The sequence below is a fragment of the Zonotrichia leucophrys genome, chromosome 1 (assembly GCF_028769735.1).
Source record: "Zonotrichia leucophrys gambelii isolate GWCS_2022_RI chromosome 1, RI_Zleu_2.0, whole genome shotgun sequence".
In the NCBI taxonomy this organism is placed as follows: domain Eukaryota; kingdom Metazoa; phylum Chordata; class Aves; order Passeriformes; family Passerellidae; genus Zonotrichia; species Zonotrichia leucophrys.
The window spans coordinates 35,349,805-35,363,302 of NC_088169.1; the positions used below are offsets into that span (position 1 = coordinate 35,349,805).

Below are 13,498 nucleotides of genomic sequence, written 5' to 3' on the forward strand. Positions count from 1 at the left end.
GAGTTTGACAAGTGACTGCAAACTATGGAAAAAGAGAATTAATTTCTAGCTTTAACCTTCTTAATATCACATATGCAGATTAGCTTCTTCCACCAATTTGGTTTTTTTCTCTCTGCAGTTGCAACAGCTTTGCAGTGAAAAAGGTGAATCAACATATAGTGTGGAATCATCAGAATGCAATTTTCCCCAAATGAAAAAAGGGCTTAAAAAACTTGTTCAAAATGACTCTTTTAATGCAACTGCAATTGAATTGTTTGTTAGCTAATTCAAGTAAATAGAATGAAACAGGAAAAAATAGTTTGAGTAGCTATTCCAAGGTTCATGTTACACTCTTTCTAAATGATGCTTCTAATATTATGTACATATTAAAAAAAAACCAAAACAAACCTGATTCCAGACTTTTCATTTCATAGCTTACATTTTTGATGGATACAAAGAAAAGGTCATGTTTCAATCTCTGTTGAAGAGAGGTTTTCTAGTGCATCCTTTATTCTAATGAAACTCATACAGAAATAAGGGAGAATCAGAGACATGTGATTTGTCTAGACCATTTATTAGCTAAGCAACTGGAAAACAAAATAAATATTCAGCATCATTTTCCTTAGAGCTCAGGTGCTGGAGTACACACTTATCCAGGGGGGTCTTGATGGAAGTCACTGGGTACATCTTGTCTTGTACTCAAGTTCAGCAAAACAAACCACTACAGGAGAAATTGTGGTACATTTCTGTCTCAGAGTAAGAGGAACAAGGCAAAGGAAAATGTAGAATGGAGGAGATGATCACATTTTACTAATTTCTGTAACTGCTTTGTCACCATGGCAGCATGAACAATAAGCAGGTACTCTCAATTAAGGTAATACTGCTGCCTGAGACAGAGGCGCTTCTAAAATACTGAAGATAAACACCTGCAAGCATTCCTATACCTGAAACAGTTCAGAATTAACTTGAAGAGGAGTTTAGATTGTTTTCTTCACCACTAATGCTTTCAACTGGATCCTGAAAGTAACTTCACAGACTAAGACTTTTACTAGGAAGCTGCAGAGGTCTATCTCAAGTATGGTGACTTGAGGTCAAGTTTCTGCATTAATGATTCCGATAAAACTGATAGCAAACCAAATTTGTCACAGGAACTACTGCTTTCTTCTTCAATGCTAAGGAAATTTTTCAGGTTAGCAGGCTGGGAAGGTACATCTCTGTATTCTCTAGCACAATGCAGTATTGTGCAGAGAAACCCAAGCTGAGCTAGCCACTTCCTCACATAAGCCTAAGAAAAAAAAAGAGCAAATGTGTGTGTCTCAAACATCGACAGACAGATAACTGTGGAGCCAAGCAAGTATTGGTAACAACGCACTGTGAGAAAGAACAGGATGTGGCTGAGGAAGGGAGCCATGTGGAGGTAGGGCAGCATCTTTCTGAGACAAACATCCTTGTTCTGGCCCCTGGAGATGAGCACAGCATAGTTCAATGTGAGCACAGAAATGAGGGCAGGAAGCAGCTACAGGTGGATCAAGATCATCAATGATCCCAAAACTCCCCTGACTCATTTTCAGAAATGTCTAGAAGAACAAACTGCAGATGATAATTAATTTGCATAGAAAGCAATAAACTTATCTCCAGGATGGGGAAACTTATAAATAAAAACAGCAGTCCACAAGGGCTGTTTTCCAGGACCCTGAACACTCCAGCACCTGAATTAACACTGGGTCTAGGACTGATGCATTTTCTTTTCCTTCCTTCCCTTTCATGCTTCCCCTCATTCAAAATCCACTGCTGTGTGTTTATACTGGAGGGGACTAATTTATATCAATTTCCATGCCAAGTGTTTACTAATAAAACTTTCTAAGTTTTTGTGGACCCTGTGACTTTTGTCATTCCTTTTCAAACGTGGGCATCTAAGAATTCTGGGTGTTCCCTTTTCCTTAGGGGCAGGATGCTACACTTTTTTACCAGTTGCTATGTTAACATAGATTTTCACTTACATTAATTATCCATTCTGATGAACTACAAGGAGTGGGAAAACCTTTGAAGATTACAGGTCTAAAGGTGAAGATTTCAAAAGGGAAGAATAAAAAAGCTAGGAAAGATCGAGTGTGGTAGTGTGTTGTTAAGTTTCTTGTGTTATTCCCCCAATTTATGTATTGTTCTCCCCTATTATGTGTAAAATGGGTTCGTTCCCCCAGTTTTTCCCGCCAGTGCTAGCCTGTCAGCTAAGTTGCTATAGTAACCGCTATTCATAGTTGCCGATATGTAATTGCTCCTCCCCTGGTTTCCCTTATAAGTGAAAGTTGTTTTTCCCTTATAAGTGAAAGTTGTTTCCTCCTGTCCAGTCAATCACTCCCTTCCTCCTCCCAGGTTTCGAGAACCTTCTCCTCTCTGGAGATGGTGGTTGGCTGGGGTCCCAGGACACCTCCTCTACCTTTTGATTATTGGTCTCCATGGAGTGTCAGTTCTGTGAAGTTCATCCCCTCACCTTTCCCGATTGGCTCCGCCTGTACCCACCTCCCTCCTTTATAATCCTGTTTTCACCCCCTATGAAAAAACTTTTTCCCGGATGGTTTCCCGGTGTTTGGATGCGGCATCACCTTCAATAAACCGATGTTTAACCCCCGGGAAATGGTCAGCTCCGTTCCTCTCCTATATCAGCGAGGTACGCCAGTCCGCAGCCAGCACAGCCCGAGGCCATCAGACGCCGAAGGGTGCTGGCCAGGAATTGCAGAGGGGCGTCGGCCTTTCGCCCTCAGCTAGTCGGATTCTAAACTTCGGGCCACATATGCTCCCCTCCGCAATCGAGCAGCACAGTGCGCTGGTTTTCATCAAGATCTCTTATGAAGTATTTGACCACTAAAGATAAATATGGAATAATTTCAGTAACATGTATCAGTTGGAGTGGAGCAGCATGTAATGAATTAGGAAATTAGGCTGTTCTCTTTTCCTTGAAAGCATGGAAATTGCCTTGTGATGTTGTATATTACAGTTTATAATTCAGTACAGATATTTTAAGTGTTAAGTGAATTTCCACTATTGCTGAATGACAGAGTACCTTTGGGAATGGAGGTCAATACCACATGCATACCAGAGTTTGTTATGGTCATTTTTATTATACTGGAAACCAACTGAATCCAAATATTAGGTATGACTTTACTGTGAAAACAGAAAATTATGTTTTATAAATATGCCTGCTACATGCTGTTAAGTAAATGGATACAAATGGATCATCACCTAATCAAATTTACTCCCACTGTGAGCAGGATTTCTTTTATTAGTTGTAGATTTTATTAAAGAGTTAATAGGTGATAATTGTCACCTACAGTAATTTAGAGTTTTCATGATTAGGACTATATTCCACTATACTCATTGGAGAGAAGTAGTCTGACACCTTTGACCATATGAGGCATTGAGGTGACTGGGCTGGAAGGAGATGCCTGTGTTGTAGATCAGGATTCAAAAAAATCTGCAGGTTCAGCAGCTGAAACTTCCCTGATCTACCTATTCCTACATATTATCTTTTTTTCATTGAGTAATAACCTTTTCCACTATTTACAATATTTACATCTATAGTTTACTTGCTTTATTCTGCAAGATAATCTTCATCTTTACACCTTCACTGCTGTAGAAAGCAAAGGTAATGGGATGAAAAAAAAGGATCTTGTTTTTATTAGACGGCACTACCCGTCATCTTTTAAAGAAAGCTCTTCCTTTTTGTTCATGGTTTTCCACTCATGTGAATCAGCTAACACCATATCAACCTAACACAAATCCTCAGCCCCATATATATTCACCTGACTCATGTGAGCAGATACCCATAGTGAAAAAAAATAGCTTTCTTTAAAGATGTCAGCTGCCAGTGAACACATGGGATCACATCTGCAGCACTCCTGCCAATCCCTTCTCCCCCTGCAGCAAATTAGACACATATTCATAAACACTCTAGAGGATTTATCAGCTCATATTGTGAGTTCTCTGGAATGCTGAAGTGAGCTATAAAGTTTCTACTTAAGAGAAGGACACCCCTTTTTCCTTGTTTTCCTTATTTCTGCTGCTCAGTGTGCCACACTGCATCAGTTATAAAGACAATTTCAACAATCCATGCTAACAATAAAGCCGTCTGATGTGCTCCAGCACCCAATTTGAAATTATTTTACAGACAAACTCTACAGAAAGCTGAGGCTGTGTTTGCTATGGCAGATGTGTGTATCACTGCTACCAGTGAAATGCAATTGTGCAATGCAGGAGATCTCTACCCTACAAAGTCCCAGAGGGAGAGATTTAGTGTTCCTGGCATGGGTGGCTAAATGACTCTGCAAGATTTATTTACCAACAACCTAATCAACAAAGACATTGTATTTCTTTTAAGTTATATCTGCTTTCTGGTTTGACTTTTCCAATACTCTGCTATTACCCCAGTCTTTTCACCAAACTGCTTAAATATATTGAGTGAAGTTACAATTCTCAGTAAGGACTATGAAAGAAATTAATTTGATTTTATGTCATTCAAATTCAACCCACATAAGCCCTAAGATTTACAACAATTCAAATTAGAGTCATTGCAGTTTTAATTCCTTCATCTTCACTTTCTGTCACAACAAATTAAGTTAGATTTGCTGTTTTGAGGTTGTTATGGCTGTCTGTGTTCTTGATACTTAAATTAAGGACCTTTCTAATCCATGGCATGATGTCTAACAACCTCAGAAATAAGTTATGACATCAATAGGATTATGCTTTTCTGAAAATGATGGCAAGCCGCAATCAATAAAGCATTCCATAATGTTATCAGCTAAAGGGAAGAAATTTGAGAAATATTTGGGAACTTAAACACACATCAGATCAGAGTAATAGGAATAGATATGTATAGTTTCACTCGGTGTTTTGAAGGTTACAATTATAATTAAAATCTAATAAATGATTAATGGATTGATATAGCCAACAAATTAAATATTTTTAATAATAACTGCAAAAAGATAGATATTGCATCACAAATATTAATTATTCAATCTATAGTGCCTGTATCATTTTTTCTGACCTTGATTTTTGTATTACTTACATGTACTGGGTCAAAAAAGTATGTTATGGTTACTACTCATTATCTGGTTAATTAGCTTCCCAAAACTTCTGAAGAACACGTCTGAATTTGTGTTTTCTGTTATTTCTTCCAAAATATGAAAAAACCTTCATTTTTACAATGCTCTCATCAGTAAAAAAAAAAAGAAAAATTCCTTGAATAATTAACTGTTCCCTTTTAAAAATGTATTCCCCTCTTCCTATATTCACATTCAGCTTTCTAGCATCCTTGACACTGAACAAGCTGTCTGGACTTTATCTGGCAGTTTTGTGATATGTACAACACCACTGCATTTCATCAGCAAGCACAATGACAGATCAGGTGTCCTCTGCTTGTAGTTACATGTCAGTGCTCAAATGATGGGTAATTACCAGTGACAGACCCAACATTGAAATGGGAGGAATTAAGGGTTGGGAGAAGAGATGGAAGTGGCAGGGCAGGGTACTCAAGGCACTGGGCATAGAGATAAGCAGCAAAAACAATCTGTACATCAGCCATGTTTTCTTGGTGGTGTTTTTTTTTTTTTTTTTTTTTTTTTTTTTTTTTTAGATTCAGTATCATAAACTAGAAGCTGCTCATCCTGCTCATATTTTGTGGTTTGTGGTTCAGAAATTTTTGACAAGGGGAAATCATCACTTTATTCTTGCCTGTGTAACTGGCAGCAATTAGCTGCAGCTGAGTGAGCGACCACGGGCAGAGGCCATTGGGACGCTTGTCAAAGAGATCTTTCCATTGATAGCAAAAGAGAGACTAACACTTTCCAATGCTAGGAATGTAATAACTCCAGGAATACAACTTACTCATAAGAACAGAGAACCTTTTTGGTGTTAAAAGTGTTTGCAGACATAAATTACATATTGTTCCCCATGAGATAACCCTGCCTGACCAACATGCAAGCAGAACTCCGAAGGCACTCTTGACTGGTGCAATGGGACACTGAGTGAAAATGTGTTCTGGAACTTGTTGACTTGGGACTGAAGAAACAACCTGTTCAGAAAAGAAAATCTGAAGGTTGAGAACAGAAAGCACAGCTCTGGTTTTATTGACACTTCCTAAATAAATATGAATGTCCTCCTTACATGGACTGTTTGGTTCTGCAAATGGAGACTAAGGATACTGTTTGGGAGAAAGGCCCTGGAAAGGTTGTCTTTTGTCCCCCAGACCTGTATCATGGCTGTGAACTTGCTAGGCACAGATATTGCTTCTGGCAAGCAGAGTTTGCCAGTCATTTGCCCACAATAAAAAGCAGCAGGCAACTGTTAATAAAATTTTACCATTTTCCTTCTTTAGTGCCCTAATTAATGAAATCTCACTAGACAGGTACAAATAGAAACTTCTGCCTCTATCTGAAAAAACGAGGGTGCTTCCAATGTTTGCATGCTCTGTACATTCCCAGGAAGATCCATCTTCCCAGGCAATCCATGTACACACATGCTATGTGGATGATTGCTAAAAGTTGTCAGGGTTTATGTCTACTATAACAGAAAGGCAACTAGCAGAACTTCTCAAAAATAGCAAATATTGGTACCTTCCAAAATATAAAGTATAAATGGAGAGAGTGAACAAGATAACCTTTCAAAAACCGTTTTCTACTGCTAAGTGTGAAGACTTCAACTGGAAAGTTCCACAAATCTCAAAAATTTCCCCATCAATAAAGCTCTTCCTGCAGAGGAGTGCTGTGATTTACCAGCTGAACATCATGAGGCAGAAGAAATTTTGTGAGGCTGGTGACTTCCTTTGTGAATTCTGCACTTTTTCTCATATGAATCTCTGTGTTTCTTACATCCTTGGTCTGTCACCATCCCTTCATGACCTTAGAGAAATGAACTGCCCTTAAGCTCTGAGGGGGAAGGAGTGGAAACTTGACACAAAACTTGCTGGAACAGATCCCTCCTTGCCTCTCTCCTGAGTATTTTAATGTAGGACACAGCTGTGGGACACAGCCAGAACACCCACAGCTCATGGGCTGCCTTGAGGCTAGGGAATTGTGTGGAGGCCGGTGGGCCAACAGCGGAAGAAGCCACTGTGCTCCCCTAGAGGGAAAACTGCTCAAGCAACACCCACCTTAGGATGGGCGAGGAAAAAAACTTCTCCCAGCATGCCTTGCTGTGACATGCAGATTTAATGTATCCCATTGGCCCTTCTTCCTTGCTCCGCCCCTGTGCCCTCATCCCATTGGCCCTGGTGTTCTGCCCTGCTCCTTGAGATCCCTATATAAACCCTGCTTTGGCTGCCTCTGTGGCTCTTTGGTCTTGCATTTCTTTGAGGGAGAGGCTCAATAAAGGCTCTCCTTGGAGCCCAACACAAAGGCCCTGTGTCTCTTTCTGTGTTGCCCCGATCACAGAAGAGCTGAAATCACCCAGTGTAAGCATGGACATGCCTGTGCCCCAGAGATGTCTTTTTCAAGATGCTTCTTCTGGAAGGTCACAGCACTCTGGACAAATACCTGCTGCAATTGTACCCCAGGCTTGGGGTATCTTCAGCTCAACATCTGCCCCCAAAAAAGCCACTAGGGCCTTTCCATGGGGTCAGGTAAATGCTGGCAGTGACTGCTGCTGCTTCTTGGCACACAGGCAGATGCATCTTTAAAGTTAGGGAATGAGAAGAAGAAGAAATGACCCTTTGGAAGCATTGTCCAGAAATATGGAAAATAATATGCAAGCCAAACAGCTTTGCATATAGGAGTGCTAAAAAAGAGCTATCCTTTAATTTTATGGCCCTGACACTTAACTCAGAATGTGGGAGATAAACATCCTTACTGCACACCAACGGGCAGAGACAGTTTTTTAAAAGAGAAAATAGTCAGCTGCTTGGGTAAAATCGAAAATGTTATTAAAATGTTGATTAATTAGGCCTATATCAATGGAAAAATACTTCATATAGCTCCTTCTAGCAACTCTCAGAAATAACATGAGATTGCTTCAGGTACTTGACTGTTCATAACACAGATTTGTAGGGATATTCCTTGCAATATTTCTCTTATGAGTGTGGTGAATATCGTTTTCTCCTCTAATTTTACAGGTTTATATCAATATCTTTTTGCCTTTTAGTGATTTCATTCTCAGAATTTAATTTGCCTGAGAGGATTTATAGTGTGATTCTCATACATATATTATATCTTTTCTATCATAGTTACTATTGGGTTTAATGCTCTGAATTATCATTGTCACTTGATATATCAAGATGTAAGGCAGAACCTTGTTTTAACTTACTTTAAAAATGTTGTTTCTTTATTGCTACAACTGCGTATCTTCTTGGAGATAAGTGTTCCTTTATGTAATTAAATTTCCTTTTGCTTATTGCTCATCTATGTTAAATGAAATTCACTTAATTCACAAACAGAGCAATGTTTTGTTGTTGTTTCTTTTTATTAATTTGTTCATGACCCCTAGGGATGCCTGTTTCACTCTCATCTATGCAAAGGGAATTTAACTATGTTGTGTTTTCCTAAAGGCCATAATTATTTAATTAAAGCTTACAAGATAAACCCAAAAGTTACAAAAGCTGGTTTCTCATTGCGAAAAAAAAAATGACCTTTAAAGAACACTTTTCTGGAAAATACAAACTTCAAGCAGAATAAAGAGGAAATGATGTGTTAATTTTGTTGGATTAGGAAAATGCTGACTGGAGTTAACAAGAAAGCCTCCCATGTGGACATATGCACAGGTGTGAGGAGTTAGGTTTTTGGGCCACCAGTTTTGTGCAAAACAGCTGACTACATTTTGGACCAAGATTCAAGTTTAACAACTTCTGAAAGAAGAGGATTTTTTCCCAGGCTTGAAGATAAAATATTCCATTCCTGAAAACCTTCATTTTCTTCCAGCGTAACATTTCAATTTGATTCTCTTTTATTTGGTACTTCATCTTATTTGGATCACTTTTCATCCAATTTCCCTATGATTACAAGATCCTCTGCAGGTTTCCTCACTTGTAGTTTTAAAAAGGTGAAAGAAATTAAATTGAAATTCATATCCCACTGAAGAATTTTCACTTGAAGTCAGAAGAAATGTATATCCTTCTAATGTATATATAAATCCAACTAGAAAAGTGTTGAGTTCCAGAGTGCACATAATGCTGAAATGTTATTTGGCAGAATCCATTTTCAGAGTAGAAACACATTTAATCTTAAAAGATATCATGACACATTAATGATTTGTTTACAGATTCCTGGTAGTTTTAATAGTCTTCATGGAGCCTCTTGAGTAGACATTAATTTTCAATGGTCTCTGTATGATTTAGACAGATTTAGACAGCTTTTTAACTATTGTGGTTGAGAGTCAGTTTTATCCATGGATATGGTCTCTCTGAGAAGATATTTCTTCTAAAAAGCTCCACACACTAATTATGCCACTAAAATACTGAGAAATAAGAGCTCACATCTGAGTTTGCTTTGAAGTCCTCAGGAGTATTACAGCCCTTACAAATTCTAAACAGGTATTTTAAGCCTAATTTTATAATGATCATTGAGAGAAAATTTAGCAAATCTGTGTGGTTTCATATGTGTTTCCTGTTCTCTGTTTTCCCAAAAAAAATCATTTTGGTGTTTTCTGAATATGATTACTGTCTGGAATATCAGTACTTCCCCATTTTTCTATGCACAGAATTAGAGATTTCACTTTTTCTAAGCAGAAGGATCTTGGTGTACACTTTCTGCTGTAAGAGAGCAAAAAGAAAATCATTTAATTATGTCCCTCAGACTCTCTTGAGACAAATTTCCCTTAGAGTTTGGCCATAAAGTGGATTAATAAAGTGGTTTCTTGTTGGGGATTTTTGAGGTTTTTTCTTTCCTTGATTTTTTTTTTCCTGATTTACCATCACTTTATCCCAATATATTGCCTTTGAGACCTGATAAAAGAGAACTTCTCATTTTTCTGGTATGAACTATCCATGTAAGAGCACTGATTTCAGTGGACATTCATTTTATGCTATTATTGAGCATTTCAGTCTTTCTATTCTTCACAAGTCTTTTGTCTGATCTGTATAATAAATGTTTTTACATGATCAGGATTTAAATGCTGCCACATTTTCAGTGTTAGCTCTTCTACAAGCTGTTTTCTTTATTGGATTCATTTTCCCACACAATTCACTCTAAACTGCAATTTATTTAAATCATGGGCTGACTGGACAGCTAGGGGTAGTGATTCAGACAGTTTGAGATTTTTCTATCTAATATTCATTTCAGTATTTGCCAAAATCCCTTTTTCTAAGTATATATTTTAAACCCTTTCATTTACTGATTTACTTTTGGCTTCCTATAAGGCTTCATACTGATCTTGCTGCCTTAATCAATAATTCATTATGCCCTGGAGTAGAATCTCTTTTTTTTTCCCCTTTGGCTTCAGTATGTTGCAATTACAAAAACAAAATGAAGTAAGTAAAAGGCAAATTTATGGACCCAGATGTATTAATTGAAATTAAATTGTATTTTATTTAAATTGTTCATATTTGATGTTGAATATTCCTACAGAAGTTAAAATGGCCATAATTTTTAAATATATGCGATTATCATCCCTTTTGAGGCAGACTTGGCGCACAGCATAATTGCAATTTGGCTACTGTAGTTTGAGGAGTTCATGTGCAGTTTAGGGATTCTTTTTGACATGAGGGATTCTTTGTGATGCCCATGTGACTGAAAATTTCATTTGGAATACATACAGGTTTGCTCACTTTGCCCATTTGATGGCCCTACTCCGGTAAAAGACTGCAGAACATTGCAATTTCCTATGAACCATCAAACTGCAGGAAAGGTGAGTGATTCTCTGCCCATATGGCATCATGCTTAGGTAAGGCTCTCTCAAGCCTGATTTTTAGAGCTTGGGCAGGCACACAGGAGATTACTCAGTAAGTCCAGCCATGTGTCTCATCTGACAAAGGTTATGTATGTCAGGACACCTGCGGGGAACAGGAAAAAACAGAACAAAAGGAAAACAGCTGCACAGAAAGCAGAGTGTCCATGATTTGGAAAAGAAAAACAATGAAAAAGGGGATTAACAGACTGTTTGAAACCTTATGGTTCAGCGAGCAAACAAAACTTAAAAGTAGTGAAAATGTAGAGTTTTCATGTGCAGCCTAACACAGTTATGCAACCACAAATTGCTGAAGAGCAGTGTGCCATGGAAATCTAGGGAGCCTTGTGGTTAGGGAGGAAGCAAAGATGAAGGCTGAAAGCCTTGCTGAAGGACTTACACCACTTGTTACTGCCCTTTCCATTGTGCAATAGGGCAGAGGTTGCATCTCCACTCAGCTCACACTGCCGCTACTGCAGGATCACGCCGGATCAGACTGGATTTCTTCCACAGATTTTGCAAGAGAGAATCATGCTTTAAAGTTCCTCCTTGGCAGGCACAGCATCAATCATCCAGCAGGTTGTTTGTCTTCTCTTCACTGCTGAGACATTGAGAGGGATTCATCAAGTATTAATAAGGCCTCTGGGTTGCTTGCCATGAGCTATAAAACTGTAGCCAGTAACTCCAAGCTTTGAAAAGAATATATCTCTCTGTTTCAATATATGCTAAAGGTGCTCTTTGAAATAATTAAAAAGCAGAAATACAGGATATGGCCAAAACCTTACAGACAGGAGCCCCGCAGTTTTTCATGTTATTCCTCAATTACTTTGTTGAAACATTTTTATCTCTACCCATGATAACACCTCTGCACAGATGTGCCAGACAGGACAGGCTTGCCGGTGAAATCATATCCAAGAGAACTGTGAATTAGTGAGAAGCAGCTTTTGAAAAACATTGCCCAGTGGAAGAGAAGGGCTTTATCCGTGTGTAATAGATATGGTTTATCATAATTCATACAATGACACTCTGTAAAATGGGCTCTTTGGGCTTATGAAGTCATTCAGTAGACCATCAAAAGGCATTAAAAATACTAGTGACTTCTGATAAATAGACTTGCAAAATAAGCTCTAATTCAAAGACCAATGTGTGAGCATAACGTGTGCATGCTCACGTGTCTGTTCACATATCACAGCAGAGATGAAGAGAACATGACTGAACAAAAAGGACTAGATGCACTAATGTTTCAAAAGCTGGGGACTAAAAGAAGGGCAGAGGTAGTTCCTGTTTATGTTTGAGTACAATGTGTAGGATAGAAATCTGATTCTGGGATTAGAGCCACATGGTGCTCTGGGGAAAATATATGTATTAATATTCTCTTTCTGTAACATTGTTCAGTCTCATTCCATTTGCACAAAATATAAATGAAGGCATATTAAACAAAACATTCTTAGGTTTACTCTATTAATTTTCTTACTCACAGTAAACCTTCTTATCTCAGTGAAATTGTTGTTCAGACAAAATGCCCCTGAGGAGTATATCAGCCTTCAGAGGGATGCACAGAAGGCAGGTGAAGTTTTGTTTTCCTATGGCTAAGTGATGCAATAGCTGCTCCTGCATATTGCCAAAAAAACTAGTGTAGCCAGCTACATGAATTTACCAAGAATTTTACCCAGCACCAGAGAGAAGGATAGACTCAGTAGCAATATTTAATGTGCTTTATATTTCCTAACAGTGATTAGTTGCATGTTCATATAATTTGATTAAATCTCAGACAGCTTATGTTTTCTTTAAGTATTCCAGTAGCCTTCATCTTGAAACAGTAACCAAAAGGAGAACTATCAGAGAACAGGGGTAAATATTTCTCTCCCTAGAATCCAATCACTGTTATGAATATACCATCATGGTAAAAGCAGTATAAGAGGAATTGTGATAAAAAAGCAACACTTTGAAGATGATCAGTAAAATGAAAACAGCTTACCTATTGAAAAGAATATAATAATTCAGCCCAAATTGCATAGCTGAACTTCATGTTCTGTTATTGAGTTGCTGTTGGGGACAGAAATGAAGAAGGGTTTTATCTTCCTATTTGTATGGTTCATAGCAAATAAGCTACAGTCAAGACTTCAAATTCGCAAAATTATATACTAAAATGTTTAAACCAGCATTAATGCAATTCATAGAGAATTTCAGAATTCTACTACACAAATATGACTATGTGTAAGACATTAGTTATTCATCACATTTTATGGCCCTTTATGTGATTAAATGACAAGAGTATTCTAAAGGTCAAATGTGAGATGTAAGAGGCAAAAAAAAAAAGCCAACATTTTCTTGTTGTTGAACATTTTGTTTGTGCTATGCTTAAGTTGCCCTAAGGATTTCTTTCTGTCCTCAGAAAGTCAACAAGCAAACAATTTGAAAATGATTAATATTGATTTTACAGAATACAGCGCAGTTCTACTGGAATTCTTCTGTCTGCAGCAGAAAGTTATATTTGTTGTTTGGAAGAGAGGGCTATTAATACAGGGAAGGAGCAATGTGCAGAAAGCATTGTATGCCCCTGAGGCTGATGCCCGTCACTGCACCTTGTGCAGGGCCTGTTTGGCTGCAGCAGTACAGATACCTGACTCGGTGTTCCACAAATGCAGAATGC

General features: G+C 38.1%; 1 long non-coding RNA gene across 1 annotated transcript; it reads left to right on the forward strand.

The window, feature by feature from the left end:
- The first annotated feature begins 8,848 nt into the window (after positions 1–8,848).
- On the forward strand, positions 8,849–12,287 carry LOC135449515 (uncharacterized). The gene is made up of 3 exons (XR_010440757.1): positions 8,849–9,493; positions 10,717–10,806; positions 11,280–12,287. It is a non-coding gene; the product is annotated as an uncharacterized LOC135449515 (long non-coding RNA).
- Positions 12,288–13,498: the final 1,211 nt, after the last annotated feature.